Genomic DNA, 13,101 nt, shown 5'->3' on the forward strand with positions numbered 1-13,101 from the left:
CCCTTGTAAAGTGGTCCCTGTCAGGACTGCCTGTGGTAATTTGGGGAGCTCAGTGAAGCTTAAAATGAAGGATTTGATAGTCAATGGTTTTAGTCATATTGTTTTGTTCTCCAGCAAATAATGGGTAGCTTGGACGCCAATTAGAGCAGTATTCAAATAATTTTATATTTGCATATTTGAACTGACCGTCTTCAGGAAGGAGAGGCCAGGCCATGCGGCTCTCCAATTATTTAGAGCAATTAGAAGAGATGATCAGACACTTCTGAGGTCTCATTAGCAGGCATGTTGCCTGCTCCGACATCTCCAAGATCACAGCCGCGACTGGGCGCTGGCGGCCCACATTCTTCTGTTTCAGAAGAGTTCTGCAGAGAGCGACTCACTTCGAGCTCAACAACAGTAGCTATTTCCACAGCTGATTTCTGCTCTCCATTGGAAAAGTCATACATTACAGCTTTTTCTCTAAAATATACATTATAAACACTAATGTCTTCTTCTATTTAATAGTGCTCTCATTTTTGCTTTAGATCTAAATCCATCATCATCTTGTTACTTAATACCAGGCCATAGTGATTTCTCAGAAATAAAACTTTGTACCTTGGAAACTAACTAACTTTTGGTAATTGAGGTACCCAGATTTCAACTTTTGTGTTCATTCAACTATAATCACCTTTTCACCTTTTTCACTGATAAGCACTTTTTTATTATTTATTTATTTATTTTTAGGCAGAGTTTCGCTTTCATCACCCAGGCTGGAGGGCATGATCTCGGCTCACTGCAACCTCCGCCTCCTGGGTTCCAGCGATTCTCCTGCCTCAGCCTCTGAGTAGCTGGGATCACAGGCACCTGCCACCACGCCCAGCTAATTTGTTTGTATTTTTAGTAGAGACTGGGTTTCTCCATGTTGGCCAGGCTGGTCTTGAACTACTGACCTAAGGTGATCCACCCACCTCAGCCTCCCAAAGTGCTGGGATTACAGGTGTGAGCCACCGTGCCTGGCACACTGATAAGCACTTTAAGCATAGATCAGAGTTTTGGTAGTAGAAGTCCTCCGGTTGGCAGAAAAAAGGTGTTAGCTCTCTGTTGATAACTGCACTTGGTGTCACTTTCCAAAGTAGGGATTTCCTTTATAATGACTCCTAAGCCTCCCATTCTGGCTTCGTTACCAAGCTACCCCAAGACTACTGAGCAAATAATTCAGAGTGATGGCTTTCATTTCCTTCTATCCTGCTTCACCAAGCCCAGCCCTGCCTCAGATTTCTTGTAATCCCAAACTTAAAGACATTCCCGCACTGAGAAATCCAGATTTTTAAATCAGAGCAGGACAATCATTCTTAGCATTTTCTGGATTCTATTTTTGCTTACCTTATTGATCCTAGGTAGAATGGATAGAGAATCTGGTTTAGATAAGACTCCGTGTTTACTAATTTGCTAATGCTGAACCCATCATGCATCACCACTCACAATCTCTCTTAATCTCATCTGCAAAATAGCAATAATAATATATATTACCTGTCATTTACACCTTATCTAGTTGCTCTAAGATCCAAAGGAGATGATGTTTGTAAAATAGTTCTGGAAATGATGAATAGATCATGTGCTTTTTCATACATGCAGAGAATTCTTGATCTGTTTCCAAAACTTCACAATAGGTGGAATTTGAGTTGGCATTGTTTAGTGATTCAGAACATGAATTCTGGAGCCTGCCTGCCCAGGTTTGAAACCTGGCTTCATCATTTACTAGCTGTGTGACCTTGGGACATTATGTAACCCCTCTATTCCTCAGTTTCCTCCTCTGTAGCATTGGAATAATAATAGGATCTACGTCGTAGGGTTTTTTGAAGATCAGAAGAATAAAAGATACAGAACTACACCCAGTACAGTAAATGCAATACAAATATCAGTTAAATAAAAATTATCTTTCTTGAGAGGCCTGAGAGAATTGGGTTGGGGGCCTAGGGTTTAATGTTAGTTGCTCCTAGCTTTCCTCAGGCATCACCGTTTTAAACCAGGTCTCAGCTCTGCCATGGATTTTTGTGCTTACAGGTTAATTTTTGAGCCAGATGTTTTGTTAAGGTAGCCTGACTTTAGATGTATTAAACTCAAAATAATATGTCATATTTCATTTTAAGGGTACATGAGGTAGCTTAGCACAGGTCTTGGGCAAGTGATGTAAGTAAGCCCTCTCTAAGTCCCCAGTTCAGCCTACCTTTGGGAGTTGGGAAGACAGACAATGGAAAGGATTTTATATATATAAAATTTATATCTATATATAAATTATATATAATAAAGTAATATATAACAAAGTTATATATATATAAAACTTTATATATGTGTGTGTGTGTGTGTGTGTGTGTGTATATATATATATATATATAAAACTTTAAGTTCTGGGATACATGTGCAGAAAGTGTAGGTTTATTACATAGGTATACACATGCCATGGTGGTTTGCTGCACTCACCAACCCGTCATCTACATTAGGTATTTCTCCTGATGTTATCCCTCACCTTGCACCCCATGCCCCAACAGGCCCTGGTGTGTGATGTTCCCCTCCCTGTGTCCATGTGTTCTCATTGTTCAACTCCCACTTATTGAGTGAGAATATGTGGTGTTTGGTTTTCTGTTCCTGTGTTAGTTTGCTGAGGATAATGGTTTCTAGCTTCATCCGTATCCCTACAAAGGACATGAACTCATCCTTTTTTATGGCTGCATAGTATTCCATGGTGTATATGTGCCACATTTTTTAAGTCTGTAAGCCACCTTAAAAATGTCTCGAAGCTTCTTTGAACCTTGGCCTCATCCAGTTATTGTACCCTTTGGCTAACACCAAGTAATGCCTAAGAAGAGTTTGACCAAGATGGTAGCCTGAAGATTAATCATCATTTAACTGAAATAATAATAATATCATTGCTAGGTAAAACATAGAATGCCCAGTTTATGTGTATTTCATATTAATGGGAAATAATGTTTTACGTAGCTGTGTCTCAGACATTGCATGGGACATAGTTATATTACAAATATTTATTGTATCTGAAATTCAAATTTAACTGGGCATTTTATGTTTTTATTTGCTAAAACTTGCAACCTTTGATAATAGGATTTACCTTGGAGGATTTGGGGATTAAATAAAGTTATACAAGTACAATGCCCAGGGAAGTCTTAACATGTAACATGTGTTTAATCAATAGAGGTATCTCTTAAGTAAATGGAAAATAATTTCCCAGTTCCATAATAATCGTTAGAGGTTGATGTTGCTAAATTTTGCATATTCAAAATAATTAAGCATTCAGCTGAATATTTCCCCATTTCTGTCTGTTTTTTGGTTAGCTCCTGTCTTTCAAGTTCTTTAAGAATGCTTATAGACTAGGTGTGGTGGTTTACACCTGTAAGCCAGTGCTTTGGGAGGTGAGGCGGGAGGAGAGCTTGAGGCCAGGAGTTCAAGACCAGCCTGGGAAACATAGTGAGACCCTATCTCTAAAAACAGTAAAAAAAAATTAACAGGCCATGGTGGCACGCGCTGCAGTCCCAGCTACTTGGGAGGCCAAGGCAGGAGGATCTCTTGAGCCCAGAAGTTCGAGGTTGTAGTGAGCTATGATTATACCACTGCACTCCAGCCTCAGTGACAAAGCGAGATCCTGTCTTTAACAATATTTGAATAAAATAAAAAATATTTTTTAAGAAAGAGTACTTATGATTTCATTATCTCCATTTCTACATTATATTGTAGATACCTAGTACATTTTTAAAAAATAGTCTATGTTAAACTTTGAAAAAAGTAACATCTAACCCAATCCTTTTTCCTCTTTTTGTTACTGAAAACATGGCTTATTAAGTTTTGAAGACTCTGTCTTTCCTAATCAGTAACTTGTACCCTCTCAATTCCTTCTACAATGACATAATCCAGCCTTGACACAATCCTACCATTGGGCCCACTGTAAGAACTGCTCCTGATACCATGTACTTTGTACCAGGAATGGAATCACACAGTGAATGGGTGGAGTTAGGCATAGCTTGGGTCTACTTTGGGTGCCCACATGGTGATGAATGGGTTTTTAACTGAGGAAGCTTTTCATCGGTAGACTGAGGTCCAAGGAAAAACACTCAGCAGGTTCTCTATGCCTGTTTGTGAAGACCCAGAATCTCATGACAAATGACCAGGGACTGCAGCCCCAGTCAAACAGCTAACCCTGTCCTAAAGGAGAGGTCACACTGTGTGAAGATCATCTGAAGACTCTCCTAAGGAACAGGAATGGACATGTAAGATCCTGGTCTACTGCGTCACTCTATTCTTTACTCAGGTCTTACTAAAAGAGAACAGCAGGGACAAGGCAATAGCTACGGCAGCTGGTCGTTGGTCTGGTCCTCTGTTCCTATGATGAATTCTTTGTTGCTCACTGTAATTATCTCAGCATCATTCTTTCTCATTGATGTACTCCCTCTTGCTCTCCTTCTCGTTTGTCTCTCCCCCTTCCCCCCTCCGCAAGACTGTAAAATAAGATATTGGATATGGAGGAGTGACAGGTATGAAATGCACTCTTAAGTGTAACTTTCAGGAGTCCCTAGGAATCAAGTGTGTGACACAAAATACAGTAGCTATTACTAGACAAGCAGCCCCCATAGATTGCTTTAATGAAGCTGATTTTTCACACACCTGCTTCAACTTTCAGAAGTTTTCCTGGAGGTTTGACTGCTTTTGCATTGTTGCCCACTATTGGAGAATTTCTGATGTTTTCATTTGTTTGTCCTTGAGCAGAGAACAAACAATTGGATAACAAAAGTATCTCCTTTTAAGCACATTCAGTCTTTTGGAAAAATATTTAGAGCTTTCTTAAATATAATAACACAGAATAAAAATGATCAGTCTGTAACGCTACAAGAACTCTCTGGCCTTTTGTGGTTGTTCTGTCTGCCTCCAGTCAGTCCACCGTCCTGCCATCGTTTTCTTCCAGGAAAGAGACTTCCAAAAGTCTTACTTGCCACCAGGTCCTAGAGACTTCCCCAGTGTGTACCCAGCGGATGCAGGTGAGAACACTGTGTTTGGGGTCCTGAGCATGTGAGTCACAGCAGTTTGTGGGAACAATGTGTAATGAAAGTCTTCTACATTGATCAACTTTTGATATTTACAGTGGTTGGTAATGAGAGCAAGCTCTTGATTGAGAGATAGGCGTTGTTGGGAGTTTAGGTTCTTCTTGAATTCATTCGTATGGGTCCTTAGGCAAGCCTGCTCCCTCTTGCAACATATGTTTTCACCCCATGAAGCAAGACCAGCCTACCACAAAATGTCTGATGAATATTTTATTTCTGAACGTAACTACATGATTTTGTATGGAATAAAAACTTAAGAAATTCATTGTCCAATGTTGTAGATGCTTTTTTATTGGCATCAATTGTCAGAGGTGTAATAATTGCAAGCATCCATATCACAGGAAATTCCAGAGAAGTGAGAGAGACTTAGAATAACAGAATTTTAATGCAGGGAGGAAGCTTAGTGATCACTCTGGCTGTGAACTGAATCTCCAGGGAGGGTCGCACGTCTTGGGACAGCCAAGGTGACACAGTAAGCTGGGGCGGGGCAGGAGAACTGGGACCAGACCCGGGGGTCTGCTCTCCCAAGCCCATGCTCTCCAGCTGTGGCTCTGCAGAAATATATGTGTTTTTGTTTTTACTGAGTTGAATGTCTGAATGAACTCCAATTCATTTGCAAAAAATGCCAAGAAAAATGTTGTTTTTTTTTTTCCTAAATATCCAGAATTTAAAAATGTGTGTTGCAGAGAATCACACCCTTTTAAGAACATGTTATTAAACAAGATCACGAGAAGGCCTTTAAGGTATTAATGAGTGAAGTTCACAGGAAGCAAACCATCACATATGATATAGTTACATTTTACATTTTATGTCTATGGAACTCAGCTATAATTGAAGCCACTGATTGTACTTACAAGTAAATATTCTTTCTGACATTGCCCTCAATGTGTCTTCTGAGATAGGTGTATTTGTTACACTGTACTATTTTTGTTGATTGTATTAAAGATTCTATTACAGTAAAATTTAGTATTCAAATTTCTGTATATAAAATGAAAGTATAGTATTTGTTATATAATTATAGTAAAACCAAACAAAACAAACCAACACTGAAAGAATAGGAATCCACAATTTTACTTTCTTATTGTTCTAGCCTGTTAGGAAATCTATTGTTTATAAATTGTGGTCTCTGAAATAACCCTCTTCTTTTTGCTACCACTCTGAAGTCAGTGTTAATCTTTTAGCATGAGCTGTCATCCTTCCCATCAAAGTCACCGCTGGTAGTTGTAAAGCAATTTCAATTCTATCCAGTAGCCAAGAAAAGAGATACTTATTCATAAAATACTTAGAAATTCTCAGAAAAAGACAGAAATGGGCAGCATTGAGAGTGGGTGGGTAATGGAATCTGTGCTATGAGTAAAGAAATTTGAAGTTAGAAGTGTGTGTTAGAGAAATCTATGGAGGATAATGAAAAACATTAAAAATAGAACTACCAATGGAAGCAATCCCACTTCTGGGTATTTATCCAAAATCACTGAAATCAAGACCTCAGCGAGATATTTGCTCTCCCATGTTCATTGCATCAGTACTCACAATAGCCAAAGTATAGAAATAACCTAAATGTCCATTGCTGAAAGAGTGGAAAGAAGCCAGGCCTGGTGGCTCATGCCTGTAATTCCGGAACTTTAGGACGTCAAGGTGGGTGAATCACCTGAGGTGAGGAGTTCGAGACTAGCCTGCCCAACATGGTAAAACCACATCTCTACTAAAAATACAGAAATTAGCTGGATGTGGTGGTATACACTTGTAGTTCCAGCTACTCAGGAGGCTGAGGCAGGAGAATTGCTTGAAGCCAGGAGGCAGAGGTTTCAGTGAGTCAAGATCGTACCACTACACTCCAGCCTGGGTGACAGAGTGAGTCTCTGTCTCTCTCTCTCTCTCTCTCTCTCACACACACACACACACACACACACACAAAGATTGGTAAAAGAAAATGCGGTATATGCATACAATAGAATATTATTCGGCCTGAACAAAAAAGGAAAGCATGAAATATACAGCAGAATGGATGAACCTGGATGACACTGTGTTTAGTGAAATAAGCCAGTTACAGAAAGACAAATGTGGCATGAGGCATCTAAAATAGTCATACTCACAGAAGCGAGAGCAGAAAGGTGGTTGCCAGGGGTTGGGAGTGGGGGGAAATTGATGAGTTGCTATTCAACAGGCATAAAGTTGCAGTTAGGTAAGATGAGTAAGTTCTGTAGATCTGCTGTACAACCCTGTAGCTGTAGATAACAGTACTGTATTGCACACTTAGACATCTGTTCAGTGGGCAGATCTCATGTTAAGTGTTCTTACCATAATTTTTTAAAAAGGAGTGCTATGGAGGACCCAAAATACGTCAGGCACTGCTTATCTATAAGCCACTGGAGAATGCCATTGGCCTGTTCTCTGTCTTTAATCCCAGCAGTGACCCCTCTATCGTAGATGTCATTTACAAGGAAAAATGTGAACCCTAGAGAGATTAAGTATTTTGCCCCAAATTATGCAACTGGAAGTATTAGACTTCATATATGAGCTAATGATGAGGTCATCTTTGGGTGTGAAGGGTAGTGAGATCCTCCATCCTTGGGGGATGGCTAACTATCTACATCTTCTGTCCCATCTTCCAAAGCCAGAAAGAAACCATGGGTTAGGGATTCTCCAGTCAAAGCCTGACTCCACTGAAAAAGAAGATTCAGATCAGTCTCTGCTGGGTAAAGTGACTCCAGAAATATGCTGCAACTTATGAATTAGAGGGAGCACACACCAAAGGGCCGGGCATCCAGGAGTGACAAGATACTGTCCAGGCAGAAGGTCAGCTTTCCGTTACATGGATAGGTATGAATTAGACTCCAGCAATCCAGGCAGCTGTAACAGGAAGGCAAGTCTTCCTCCAATTCTGAAATAACTAGTAGTCACCATTAGGAGTGTCGAGGTCAGTTAGTGTGTTCCTGTCTTCTAGATTTATCTACAGGGATCAGAAAGATAGCCCTGACTGAATGGACCTCTGTCAACATTGTAAAGTCATCTCTCATTCCTTGTCTAAATAAGCCTAATTCTTAGCGATCCCATTAGTTATCATAAAACTTATCTTTTCTAACAGGCAAGAAGAATATCACAATGCTAATTGCCTCTTTTTTTAAAAAAAGTTCTGATTTTGAAACCTGATAAACCTCTCAAGTAATGATTGGGTCGTGTTTACCTAATTCTTATGCATCGATGAGTGTCTAAAAGAAATCGTTATTAAACCTAGCTTGCTGACTGCTTTCACTAAGTGTTAAATAATAAATAATGCATTTCTACTTCAATTAATCTACTTAGACATCTCACAGGCCAGATGCCTTGGTGGAGATGTTCTAATCTGCAGAATCAATCCCCGGCATGACTCTGCCTCTTGACATTTGGAGCTCCCTAACACAGAGCTCTTAATTCCATATACAAGGTAAATGGATAATTTAGATGACCGTGTTCTCCCATTGTGCTCAGACTGATAAATAAGACAAGGCACTGTAATGACAACTTGCAGATCTACTCAAGGCAAAATTTGGAATGAATCTTCACTCCCACCCATATGAGAAATTTTTTTTCTCAATTTCATATGCTTGTACGTTTTTCACCTTAATATGAAGGTCTGCGTGTATGTCTAAGACTTTTGCAGAACTGCTATGTATACTGTTTCCTTACTATGGGGTTTATTAAATGATCCAAATCCTAGTCTTATTAGAACTGCTTAAAAATTATTAGCAGAAAGTCTGAGCATTCAAGATAACAAAAAAGTATTTATGTAATATTATTATTTTGATATTTCCTTCTGATTCTCGTCTATGTAAATAAATATTTTATACAGTTGAAACCATAGTATACATGCCACTTTCTAACCCTTTTAAATAATCATTATGTTGAAAGTATTTCCATGTGGCAAGAACTTTAATAATTATAAATGTTAATATTAAGAATAATAAGAATAATACCATGACTCATCTGAAATGTACAGTGATTTTACACTCTTATTAATTTTGGAAGTTTCGTTTGCTTCTCTATTTTTGTTATTAATTTCATAAATAGCACTGATGTGAACATCTCTGTGCATAGAGGTTTCCTTTTCTCCTTTCCTTTGAGGTCAAGGGTCTAAAGACATATAGTACAATTGCCACATGTAAATATATAGATTCACTAGATGCTTCCCAGGATTAGACATGATCACTGTGCAAAATATGTGGTAACACAATAAACAGAAAGTTACTGTTTTTTTAAATGCATACTTTCAATTAATAGTGAGATTGAGATTTTTTCCATTTCTGTGTTCACTAATTCTATGTTACCTTCTGCTTCTGCGTATCATTAGGCTTTCTATCTATTGGCATCACTGCTTTATCATTTTTGGATATTTCATCAATGTTTTGCAGGATTTGTAACCACTATAAGAGGAATGGAGGATTAAGGCCAATCAATCAGAAGTATGGGTAATTGGTGTCCATTTCATATTCTGCTAATCTCAAGGAGTTAAAAACATACATCCTTTTAAAAATAGGAGCTAGAAAGTCCCCTGGAGGCACCATCTTTCTTCATTTGTTCCATACTTTGCATAGCATACTTCCTGGAGGGCTCTTCGTAAATTGTTGTGCAGTTGACTCAGATACCTTTTTCCATGTTATCTCTGCTCACTCAGAGTACCCACCCTCGTCAAATATCACAGCCTTTGTCATACTTGAGAACTTCACCCATCACTTCTTGGTGGAGATTTTAGGCCCTTGTTTGTGCTGTGTCTTGTTCTGCCTACACCTCTGTTGTGGCTCTCTTCACCTTGTAACGACTTATTTATGCTTCAGTCTGTGCAACGGGCTGTGAGCCACAGTGGGTGGGAGCGCTGTGCGTTTTCATCTCCATGTCCTCAGTATAAGAATGGTGCCGGGAAGAGACTGAGTGCTCCATAAATGCATGGAGGTACTCAACCTAGGCTTGCAGGTACTCAATAAATGCTTGTGGGTGATAAATGAATGGAATTAAATTGAGGGATTAATTTTTATATCAGTATGCTATATTGATATGTAATCCATACAGTAAAAGCACAGTTTTTATGTTAATAGTTAATATGATTATATAAATTATATAATTAAGTATATATAATTGTATAATGCAATTTATAATTCATATCAATATGATATATAATATCAAGATGATATATTGATATGTATTCAATATATTAAAAGGCCATCTTTATATTAATATTTATTCTAATTATATAAATTATATAGTTAATTATATATACTTATATAAATATAATATGTAATATATAACATAAATTACAATAATTATTACATAATTATTAATTATATAAATTATGTAAGTCCTACCACATGTCTTCTTCCTAGGGTCTAAATCAGCCTCTGGTTATGAAGGGCCTGGAGCCAGATGTGAGCTTCTTGGAGCTTTTGGCAGTTTCTAGTGGAGGCCAGCTATCCTTGTCATCTACCTTGGCCCCTCTGCAGGGGATGAGCTCAGGGCTACACTTTTTCTTCCAGGTTCTCATGGTGTGGTGTGGGCTCCATTTCTTTCTCTTTGAACCTCACTTCAACATGATTAGAGTGACTGAAGGTAAAGAAATAGGAACTGTTTTACTGTAAATAAGTTAGTCCCTGCTATACTTTTTCTCTGTGTTGTTTCATCACATGTACTCACCTCAAAGGTCTTGTTCAGCCCTTCACACCCCTGTGAGTTGCATTAAGCAATGTCACTGTGCTGCAAAATGCTTGGAAATATGTGTGTGCATCACACAGAACTGTCCAGCCTTCAGAAGGAACGGACTGAACATCTTTTTGCATCTCCCTGTGGGAAGACAAAGCTAGAAGCTCAAATGGGCTCATTATTTGCCTACATAAATATGTTTATCAGACCCAGTTAGACAGGAGAGAGAATAGAGTCCAGTGTGTTGGTGGAAAAGCTGAGAAAAATCTATGAGGTTGTTGAAGCCTGAGGTTTTCCATTTTGTTGTTTAGAGAAAACTAGATTGGATGCTTTGAAAGAAATTAAGATATTCTTGTTTACACTTTTCTTTGATATCATGATTATTGGTAGAACAATTGTTCTTGGACAAGGTTTTTTTTAACAGGCAATCTAAAAATTTCCCAGTGGGGCCTTTACTTAAGTGAAGGAGATTTGAAGAGCAAAAACATAGCTATAACTGATTTTCAAAATTATATAACTATAGCGTTTAGAACCATTCAGCCTTCTGAAATGCTTACAGTCATGATCTAAGGGCATGACTATGACTTTGAGAGGGAGGTAAATAACAAAGCCAGTGTTGTCCTGGCCAGGAAGCCATAGAGGTAAGCCACTTTGTCTTTACATCTAAGCACCCTGCCCTGCACCCAGTTCAGTAAGTAGTGATGTCGAGTCTTGCCCCAGTTTATCTCCCAGGGATATTAGAATAAGCACATTTGGAAACTAAAGATGCCATGTAAACACAGTAAATTTATCCCATTTTTGTTTAACATCTTAAGGGCTAGAATTTCCAGCTGTCTCTTCACACAAACTTCTTGCTGAGAGAGGAGGCGAGGTTACTTGAATTTGAAGATGGTGATTTTTGCCCCAAATAGAGCTTTTATGAACTACAGATTCTTACTAATGCAGGGTAAATACACCTCATTGAGCGGGTGACTTTTACAGCAGGAGGGCTACAGTTTCACCTGAGAAACGACACATGGATCGAAGGTCCTGACACAGCAGTGAGAAGTCCTGTGTTCTGTGCATTCTGTTACTGCACACTAAGGCACCATCACTGACAGGTGAAAGTGCTGCAGCTTATGCTGGCAATGGATAGTCACACTGTAGAATTCTTTTTTAATGCAAGTTAAGTTTGCAAAGTAAACACCTCTTTTCAAAAATTAGAACTGAGGTTGAAGCTCATTTATGAAAGAATCACGTCTGTGTCAACAGCTTAGAAGAAATTCACTTTTTTTTTTTTTTTTTTTAAACTTTTCCCGTTAGTTACCCAGATAGGCAAAAATAAATTCTGGATCATCCACTGAAGTTTCCAAGTGGTCCCCCTGAACCAGGGTTTCTAAATAGCAGCACTATCAGCGTTTTGCTTCTGATCATTCTTTATTGTTAGGGCTGTTCTGTGCACTGTAGCAGAAACCCTGGCCCCTCAGAAGCCAAAATCAGCCGTGGTTTAAATATCACTGTTCTGAACTAAACCAAAGTGAACAAATATTGAATAAGATACCTGGGACCCTGGCCTTGGTTTCCACTTTGTCACCCCTTGGTCCTTTGTTGTCCCTTTCCACAGCTGTAAAATGGGTGCAGTGCCACCTGCTTCATTCGTTCATCCCGTAGCATATGTCAGGATCATTGAAACAGGGCCTGGCGTGCTGGAGGTGATTGATAGACATTTGTTAAATAAATGATGAATGGATGTGTGAGGGAATGGATTGAAGAATTTGAGCGCACAATTTGGAGATCTCTAAGGAAGACAGTATCCTCCTTTCATGGGTTCCCCTTGCAGCCCAGGGGCCTCCAGGTGTGTTTCTGTGTCTGTTCTCACAGTATGGATGGAAGGTGGGAAACGTGCCCACGCTCTTGTGTGTCTGTTATTCTTAAGCACTTGATCCGTATTGCGCAACTGAAAGCTTTATCCCCTAACAGGATAATCCCAGTAGTGTATGTATGTGTTTTTGTTGTTGGCTAATATTTTTGTTTTTGCTTTTTATTTTGTCAGAATGTTAGATGTCAAACTAGACTCATACCATGGCAAAGCGCATGCAAAATGGGAATACTGCATTGTATCATTCTGTTTGACCACAGCCCTCTTTAAAAGTTTACATCCCTTTCTTCTGATTCTAAGTGGGATTCATCATGTTCCTTTACTTTAGTTTCCTCCCACATATCCCCACCCTCCACCCACAACAAAGGCTTAACGTACACATAAACATACATGCACATACAAAACAAGAACTCATCCTTAGCTCATTTAGTTTGTTGTAAGTGACTGGGTTAAGCCACAAAATAAACCACTGCTAAAAAATAAATAAATAAA

The 13,101-nt window shown here is 38.9% G+C and overlaps 1 long non-coding RNA gene across 1 annotated transcript in view; it reads left to right on the forward strand.

Annotated features, from left to right (window-relative positions):
• The window catches only part of LOC111525625, a 208,284-nt gene extending 197,576 nt beyond the window's left edge, over positions 1-10,708 (forward strand). Inside the window, exon 3 of the long non-coding RNA XR_002726164.1 lies at positions 10,439-10,708. This is a non-coding gene — a long non-coding RNA (uncharacterized LOC111525625). The remainder of the gene's footprint in view (positions 1-10,438) is intronic.
• Positions 10,709-13,101: the final 2,393 nt, after the last annotated feature.

Source organism: Piliocolobus tephrosceles, chromosome 19 (genome assembly GCF_002776525.5).
Source record: "Piliocolobus tephrosceles isolate RC106 chromosome 19, ASM277652v3, whole genome shotgun sequence".
Taxonomy (NCBI): domain Eukaryota; kingdom Metazoa; phylum Chordata; class Mammalia; order Primates; family Cercopithecidae; genus Piliocolobus; species Piliocolobus tephrosceles.